This window comes from Ambystoma mexicanum, chromosome 13 (assembly GCF_040938575.1).
Source record: "Ambystoma mexicanum isolate Mex_15411 chromosome 13, UKY_AmexF1_1, whole genome shotgun sequence".
NCBI classification, from domain to species: Eukaryota; Metazoa; Chordata; class Amphibia; order Caudata; family Ambystomatidae; genus Ambystoma; species Ambystoma mexicanum.
In genome coordinates, this window is record NC_090938.1 from 66,833,052 (window position 1) to 66,842,188 (window position 9,137).

The window sequence follows — 9,137 nt, forward strand, 5'->3', positions numbered from 1 at the left end:
AGGACTGTTTTGACAGTGACAGTGATGACAATACAACACCAGACAGGATCTTTACCTTTACTTCCTGGTGTACACTTCTTGCCCTTATGGTAAGGAAGATGTGACTTGTGACTTTACTTCCTGGTGTACACTTCTTGCCCTTATGGTAAGGAAGATGTGACTTGTGACTTCAGAGGGGATGAGGTGATTTTCCAGGTCCATGAGGGCTGCCTTTCCTACCTGAAGCCTCCAGTCCAAATCAGCACTCTGACCAGGGACTTCTCCACCCATCTGGAGGAGGCCGCTGAGATAGCAAAACCAGAAGTCTTTCCAGGCTTCAGGCAGATGGTGGAAGAGAGAGTCAACCTAGCTGATGCCTGTGTGACTCTGGAACAGAAGCAAAAGTTGAAACAAGTTTTCTTGGATTTGCAAGATCTCTTTGCGGTAGACTCATATGACTGTGGTCGCACCGACATCCACACAACAACAATTCCCACGGACCCTGGCATGACTCCAGTGTTTGTGAAGCAATATCGCTTGCCTCTCGCATCAATGGAGTCCCTTCCTGAAATAATTAAGAACCTTGAGTCCCAGGGAATAATCCGTCCAGTACACAGCACCTTCAATAATCCGGTGCTGGGAATATTGAAGCCAAACGGCCAGTGGAGACTCTTTGCCGACCTTAGGGAGCTCAACAAACGGGTCCATACTTCCCGATGGCCTCTGCCCTACATTGACCAAGGGCTGGCCCAGATTCAGGTTTCACAGGTATTCACTGCAATAGACCTGACCAATGGATACTGGACCGTGCCTGTCAGCAGGGAGGACCAATACAAACTGGCTTTTACCTTTGGTGGCCAGCAGTACACATGGACCCGGACTCCCTTCGGATACCTCAACTCCGACAATGAGTTCAACATTTTCCTACATAAGGCCATGCCTGACCTGGGTACCAGGGGTAACCTGGCTTATGTAGATGATGTCCTCATCAAAAGTTCATCTGTGGAAGAACACATAGTGGAGATCCGTTATGTTCTGACACAGTTGAGGGCCGCCGGAGCAAAACTTTCCTTTCAGAAAGCACAGTGGTGTAGAACCCGTGTTAATTTATTGGGGCATGAGATTACTCCTCAGGGTCTCAGTCCCCAAGAAAAGAAAGTGGATGCACTTCAGAAACTGAAGGATCGCACAACTCTGTGGGAACTAAGGAGCCTCCTTGGACTGACTAATTACAGCAGAAAGTTCATTGAGGGCTACGCAGAGATCACTAGACCCCTGATTCATCTTTTGAAGGGGGGGGTCAAATGGGAATGGGGTCCAGAACAATCCGAGGCAGTAAGACAACTCAAAAGAAGCCTCTCACAAGCGCCTTTCCTAGCTTACCCTGTCAGAAACAAGGAGTTCTTCCTGGAGACAGGGTTCTCTAATACGTGCTTGGTACTGCAGTATTATACCAAAAGCATGACAAGGTCAATAAAGTAATCTCCTATGCGAGCAAAACTTTATCCTCTGTGGAGGAAAAAATTCAACGATTGTGAGAAGGCACTCCTGGCAACGGTGTGGGCATTGAAGAATTACCGCCCGTTCATCCAGGGGGAACACATCATAGTGGAGACTCCACACCAGCCTCTGCAATACCTCCAAAGTGACAGAATCCGGGCCGGAAATGTGAGTAATTCCCGAATTACTTCCTGGATTCTGTCAATGCAAGGCTTTCCTGTGGGGGTCAGATATGGCCCAAACAAGAAGAGTCCCCTCGCGCAAGGTCTGGCTGACTTGTATGATTGTGCCAGAGAAAACTGTCTCGAAGACGAAAGTCTAAAAATCAAGGACAACATGGAGGCATACAAAGTCTTTGAAGAAGACAAGTGTGAGGGAATGCCCACTGTCTATGTGGATGGATGCTCTTACCATGTTGACAACAACGGGGAAAAATAACTGGTGGCCGGCGTAGGGAATGCATGGGTGAATGAGTCCCCAGAACCCTCCGCTGGGTACAAAATTGGTCCCCGAAGTAGTCAGGTAGCAGAGTTGATGGCTGTGCATCAAGCCATCCTCACTGCTGTCCAACATCAACTCCACGAACTGGTCATAATCACAGATTCGGATTATGTACGGAACGGGTTCGTGGAGCACCTGGTTAATTGGAAAACCAGAGGCATGTTATGTGCTAATAACAAACCCTTGAAACATGGGAAGTTAATCCAAAACATTGATGACCTGGTCACCTCGAATGGGATGACCATCTACTGGAAAAAGATCAAGGGTCATTCCAAAGTAGAGGGACCAGACAAAACTGGAAATGACTTAGCTGATCAGCTGGCCAAAACCGGGGCCATCCAAGGGGATCTAATAGAAATAGAGCCCCTGTTGGGGGAAATCCATGTCACGGCTATCACTAGGTCCCAGACAAATGCTCACAATGATCTTTCAACTGCACAATGGAATAAGGAGACCCCTGATGCTGATTTAATTACGGCTCAGAAGGGGGATCCAACAATTGGTAAGTTTTACCAACACATTGAGGACCCTGAGAACTTTCCCCTGACGAATACCGATTACATTGGGAAGCAGGACGTTAGAGTGTTGATGAAATGTCCAAAATGTTTCGAATCCAAGATGGTTTGTTGGTAAGGAAATCCCAAGCTGGCCATGATCAGTGGGTGGTTCCTACCTCATTCCGAAGCCTGAAGTTAAGTCACGCCAATGATGCGGCCACTGCCGGTCATAGGGGGTTTCACACAACACTGGAAATCTTAAGAGAGGTTGCATACTGGCCACACATGGGGCAAGACCTCGACCAATACTTGAAGGGGTGCCTTGTGTGTGCACAATTTCAGCCAACATCCCTCACACATCGGGCGCCTCTCCAAAAGAGGGGGATGACACTGCCATGGTCAGATTTGCAAATCGACTTCGTAGGCCAAGTGATTCGCTCATCTAGAGGAAACAAGTATATGTTGACGGTCACATGCTTGTTTAGCAAGTGGGTGGAATGTCTTCTGGCCCCAAACTGCAAGGCAGAAACAGCAGCTGCCCTGTTGATTAACCACATCTTTTCCCGTTTTGGTCTACCTCAAAGGATTGAGTCAGACAGAGGTAGCCATTTCACCAGCGAGGTAATGACAAAGATGTGGGAGATACTGGGGGTCAAAAGGAAGCTACACATTGCTTACCGACCAGCTTCTTCTGGGGCAGTAGAACACTATAACCGAACCATTGTGAGCATCTTAAAAAAGTTTGTGGCAGATTCTGGGCCAAGTTGGGATATCCGATTACCTCTGGTCCTAATGGCCATCAGATCTACCCCTTCATCTGCAACTAAAATGTCACTGTTTGAGCTGATGACTGGACGCAAGATGGTGCTTCCCCAGCATTTGCTCTACAGGACCCAAGAGCAGACATTGATAAATGCCTCCACAACTCATGAGTATGTGGAGAATTTAAGGAAACACCTTCAACATGCTTTTGCCTATGCTCAGCAGAATCTAGAAAGATCAGCTGATAGCATGAAGACCCATTACGATTTGAAAACTTCCAGGAATGTATATAATGTGGGAGAATGGGTCTATCTATACAATTTCCAAAGAAACCAGGCCAAACAGCGAAAATGTTTGCCTATATGGAAGGGACCGTTTGAAATTATAGACAAGGTCTCCCCAGTAGCTTATAAGATCCGCATCCCCAAAGGTAGTCTGGTGGAAGGGGAAGACAAGTGGGTACATATAAATCAGCTAAAGTGTTGCCATCCCAGGCACACTCTGCAGCAACTGGAGGAATCCTCTGGAATCCCAGGGGGCCGCTCCACAGTAATTCAGTTCCAACTCTAAAATATCCCACATATAGTCTCTAAAATATCATGATTCTGGTATGAAAATGTTTCCTGTTATATCTTGTTTTTTTAAAATAAGACTGAAAAATGTATCCGGATGTATAAAATGTATAAATTCGCCACACCATTAATAGTGGTGGAAAAATGTCTAGGAATGTGTATTGCCGCTTTGCTTTATCATCCTAGGAGAGATGAAACCCGGAGACTGACCACGGAAGATGACCTGGAGACCGGGAGCAAAGATCCTAGGGGCCCTGAGTACCGGCCAATATTCCCATCAGGACCGGCAAGGAGAACCGATCGATTCAACCGGATGGAGGAAAAGATGCTGAACTGTGCCATCTGCGGAATTGGAAGAAGATGATGAGGACATACCAGCGCGTGGATCAAAACATCCTTTGCACCCGACTCCCCCTCGACTCGAAATCAAAGCGCAGTCGGGCGGGGGGGCTTGTTGGGTGTCTTGACCCACGCTAAAGTTATTATGCTACAACATTTGGTGCTGTGGGCTTAGAAAATCCAAGATGGCAGAAAAGCCCACATTTGCGCCGGAATCCAGGAGAACCGTGCAGTTTTGCGCACAGCAAAATGTTCCCCAGACCTGCCACCCACCAGTGCGAGCATGATGGGCCAGGAGTGTCATGGGTGAAATGTGTGCCAAAGGAAAAACAGCAGTGCCGGTTGGCTCAAAAAAGCGCTTTGCAATCGCCTTTGTTTCTCTGAAATGCAAGCTAAAAATGCCTATTTTAAATATTGCAAGATATTCAAAAATCATACTGAACACCAACAGACATTTGGAAGAATGTAGTCTTGTGTGCATACAAAATCTGGGAAAAGAAAGAGCCTAAAATAATGTTCATAATGAAACTGGCTGAGCTGTGGATGTCAGCAGCCTAAGTTAAATTGGACTGAAAGCCACTAAAATCTAAATGTTTAATAAATGAGTGACCTACTGTTGAGTGTCACATAGTTTGCAACTGTTAAATGTCAAAGTATTGAATTTGGAATCAGCATTCTAGCTGCATTTGTAGAAATTGTAAGTTTGTTTTGAATGAAGAAAAACTGGGAACACAAGTGACATTTGGCTGAAGCCTGGCTTGAAGAGAGTGAATTCTGCCTGACAACTACCCCCGACAGGAGTTGAAACTTGATCATCAGCTGTGTTCCCAGGCCTGGCTGCATTCTGCTGCCCCTGCCAAAAGGACATGACACCTCTCTGATTGAATTAGGGGAGTGGCACCTGGGGACTGCAGGAAACTAAACAAAGCCCTGTCCTTGGCCCAGGCAAATGTTAAATTAGGGGGCCGTAAATGGCTTCCTCTTGGAAGGAAACAGGGAGGGGCACTGTATCTGTGAGCAAGCTGAGCTTGGGGGAAGTGGATAAACCAGAAATTCCACCATGTGCTTTGGAAAACCACACCCCTCGGGGCCAGAGGTTAATTTAAAAAAGATGGATAATTCATAGTGCGGCCTTGTAAAAATTATATAAATAACATCATCATTCTTGTGATTTTTCTGTGCACATTTTAAGAGGTGTTAGAACTCTGTACCATGTTCTGAGGCAAAACCCCATGAACTATGGAGATTGCAGACACAGGGTTCACGCTAGAAAAATGAAAATTTACTGGAATATGGGTAGAAAGGCGGTGTACATGTGTGCCATTTTTGGTAAACGTTCGATATTGGTAAACCAACTAAAACAGAAAATAAGTTGCCATTTTTGAATGCAAGCTCTTAAAAACATCAGAGTTGGAACAGAATGTACCATAAGTAATCTGTAATATGTACATGCAATGTCAACCACTTGTGTATCTGGGAAATATGTATTTGGATCAGAAATAGATTTGTGTGCAATTTGACAAGGGGAGGATCCTCTGACCATAAATTCTGACATATCACTCTGACTCACAACTCAGTTCCCCCAATTAAGGGAGAGAGGAGAACTGGGCCAATGATAAGTTGAGAGGGGCAGGCTCAGTTATGCTACGCACACACCCACTTTCTAAAGACATAAAAAGAGCCACTGGAAGCCAGACAGGGACATTCACTTTCCATTTTCTTGCGGGATGCTTTGCCGGGAGACTCCAGACTTCAAATCCATCAATCTCCAGAGACCAGAACTTAACTCCAGAACTTATAGCAGAGAGGACTGAATCCACTGGCTGAATCCTTTTTCAGCAGGCCTCCAAATCATTTGCAAACTATTCAACAGCCGGGCGAGCTGTTTGAATTTTTGCCAAGAACTTTTGCCAGAACCGGTAGCTGACCCAGAAGGCAGAATTATCCAGAGAGACCAGAGATCCAGAGAGACCAGACCCAGACCAGATCAGATCGCTGAGAGCTGATCCAAATCGCTGTGCGCAGAACCAGTACCCAGTGGCGAGAGAACCGCAGCCAATCCTGACCCGATCTGTGACGAAGTCGCATACCTGTCCAAAATATAGTGTGAGTACTCAGCTAGAACTGTGCAAATCCAATCTCTTAGTTTAAAATAATCTAATTCAAACTATTTTAACCTATCTAGAAATACACCATAGCATTGTGTGTCCTTCTGTGACTTTAAAGCTGCAAAACTGTCATCTGTCATTCTGAAACTTTCAAATTTCATTTCTGAAAATCTACCTCCACAAAATCGTCCGTATCTCTTGGGGCTTTCCAACAAACCCAGAACCGACTTTCTATTCATTATACTTTTTCCGTAATCGCGCTCGACGCACTTGGAAAAAGTGCAGCGATTGCGATTTGGCTCAAATTTCTTCACGTGCCAAAATAGCAGCTCTTTGCTTTCCTTTGCTGAAATTCGTTTGCAACCTGACAATCCTTCCTAGAGCATTGCTAAAGTGATCCTGAACTAATTTAAAGTAGCTATCACCCACCCTGAATCTCTTATACGGAATTTAAATCATTTTTAGCATATTTTTCCCCTCTTTGCTTACCACATTTAAAGTACTTTGCCTGTGTTTAAAATCACCCTTGTAATCTAAGCTTGCTAGGGGGGAAATTAATTTGTATTGTACTGTGATTGTATTCCTGAAGACTGTGTGTGTTACTTCCACCTCCTTACATTGCATAGAGGGGGGGTGAATTGCCAAAAGGGGAAAAGTGATTATATTATGTTTTGCTGAAATAATATCAAGTTTATTTCTGTGTTGCTTCTTTTCCACCTTGCATTTCCTTGTACCATATAAAGCATTCTCAGCTACCTTATCCTCTATACTACTCCTAAGTAATTAAACCAGTGTGCTAGTATAACATCATCCATTGTTGATCACTCACTGTCATATGTCTAAGTGTGATATCAAATATTAATTTATTATAAAAGTGTGATATATATCTATTGTTTAATTTTTCCCAATAAATATTTTAATTTGCAAAACAAACCTACTTCTTGACTCAGTGGGGTCAGGGGGGATTCTAAGAGAGCGGCGTTATACAAGGGTTCATCATCCAGATTATAACTTGTCATAAAAATATATAAATAAGGGCTTCCCTTGAGCAATCGCAGACAAGGCACTGACTTAGTCGGAATGCTTGATTGGAGTCATTAACAGAGTAGGGGCCCGTCCGGGATGATTCTTGATTAGATGTATCACCTGTGCAGATTAATACAGTTTGCCAGCTGACAGGATACATATCCGTTTAGATCACCACGCTGTGTTATGCTGTAAAGCACTCGTCAAAGGAACGCTCTAAGGAAACGGTCTGTTTTGCAAAATGAAATACAAACGTCTGTAAGTCAGGAAGGAAATCAATCTCCAGAATGGCGACCTTGGTAGATATGAACATAGCTAGGGAGCACCTTTTACATAAACTGTTTGTGAGAGGTGAATGGTCTGAACAGGACCAAAATGTATGGTTGCAGGCGATCACACAGCAATTCACTACAACTGGGTCAGATATGTGGAGAGATGAGGGTCCCTTACATGTGGCCCTGAGTGAACTATATATGGCTCCTAAGGCCAAAGATGAACACAATAAGATTACCAGGATAGCGGCATATTTGTATCTATATAAGGGAGCCATGCAGGACAAATGTGCTGAAGGCCAAGATCTGGCAAATGGGCAACAGATGGCGTTAGAAAAGGTCCAATCTGACCTGGTCTCTTCTGAGCAGAGGCTGCACAGAAGCCAGGAGTCAGAAAACGAGAGTAGACAATACATCATTAAAATGAAGGAGGATATGGATATCCTGCAACAGGAAAAGGCTGACCAGGATACCAAAATTCTGGCTTTGCAGAAGGAGCACCAAGACAGTTTGGACTCCTTACTGCAGAGCCAGAAAAAGCTGGAGAAACAGATAGATTTCAACAGGGCATGCACAAAGAAGGTAGCAACCCTGCAAAACCCAATTGGATAGAGAAAAGGTGGGTGGAGAGCAATAAACTGTTTCTGAAAGACCTGGACACCCAGACAGAATTTCAGGAAGAGCGCCAGAAATCTGGTGCCTTTCAAAGGCAGAGGGACGACCTGGCGGCACAGATGCAGGCTCTTAGTCAGGAAAGGGACACCTTAGGCCAGGGAGTCTGCCAATGTAAAGAAAAAATTGAAAAAAATCACCTGGCCCTCCAGGGGCTGGGTGACCTCCAAAAAGAGCATCACGACTTGCTAGAGCACACCAGGAGGGTGGAAGATGCTCTGGCAAGAAAGGAGCAGGCCAGTAGGGATGGGACTCAGGAGGTAATCCTCCTGCAGCAAAGACTGGCCCAGTACTCTAGGACCAATCAGGAGGCACAGAGAGAGAATGAGGCTCTCTGTCAGCACAATATAGGCTCCAGCAACAGATAGCCATGCAGGAGAGACTGATAGAGTCTAGTAAGGCCTTAACTGAGGAACTGAAAGCGCAGGCTCTTGCATTGCAACAGGGAGCAGGGGCTGATAGAGATGAAGTTCACTGGGAAAGGGAAACACCTGAGCATAACCTCAGGAGCCCTAGTACCAGAGGCCTTCATCTCTCCCCGTCCTTGGACTCTGCCACCCCCATGTCCCCTGGCGTACATGAGCACAGGGCCACAGGGAGGGCAGATTACTATCCGGCCAAAAGTATGGGGTTCCTAGGCCAGTACCTCCCAGGAATGGATGGGCGGGCATCTGGGTATGGGCACCTAAGCACAGTGCAATTTAGTGGGGAACCCCAGGAGAGTAGGCCCACTAAGGGCATCCTAAAAGCCTCTGCCCAGTTAGGTCAGTGGGGGGGTACCCATCAAATCCTGGCAGCAAGGAGGGATCTGAAGACTCCTCTGAGCGGCCCAGGACACAGGAGACCAGGTCCCCACATTCTGCCAGCCATTTCCAGGCTCGCAGAATCTGGGAGAGCCTGGAAGATCAG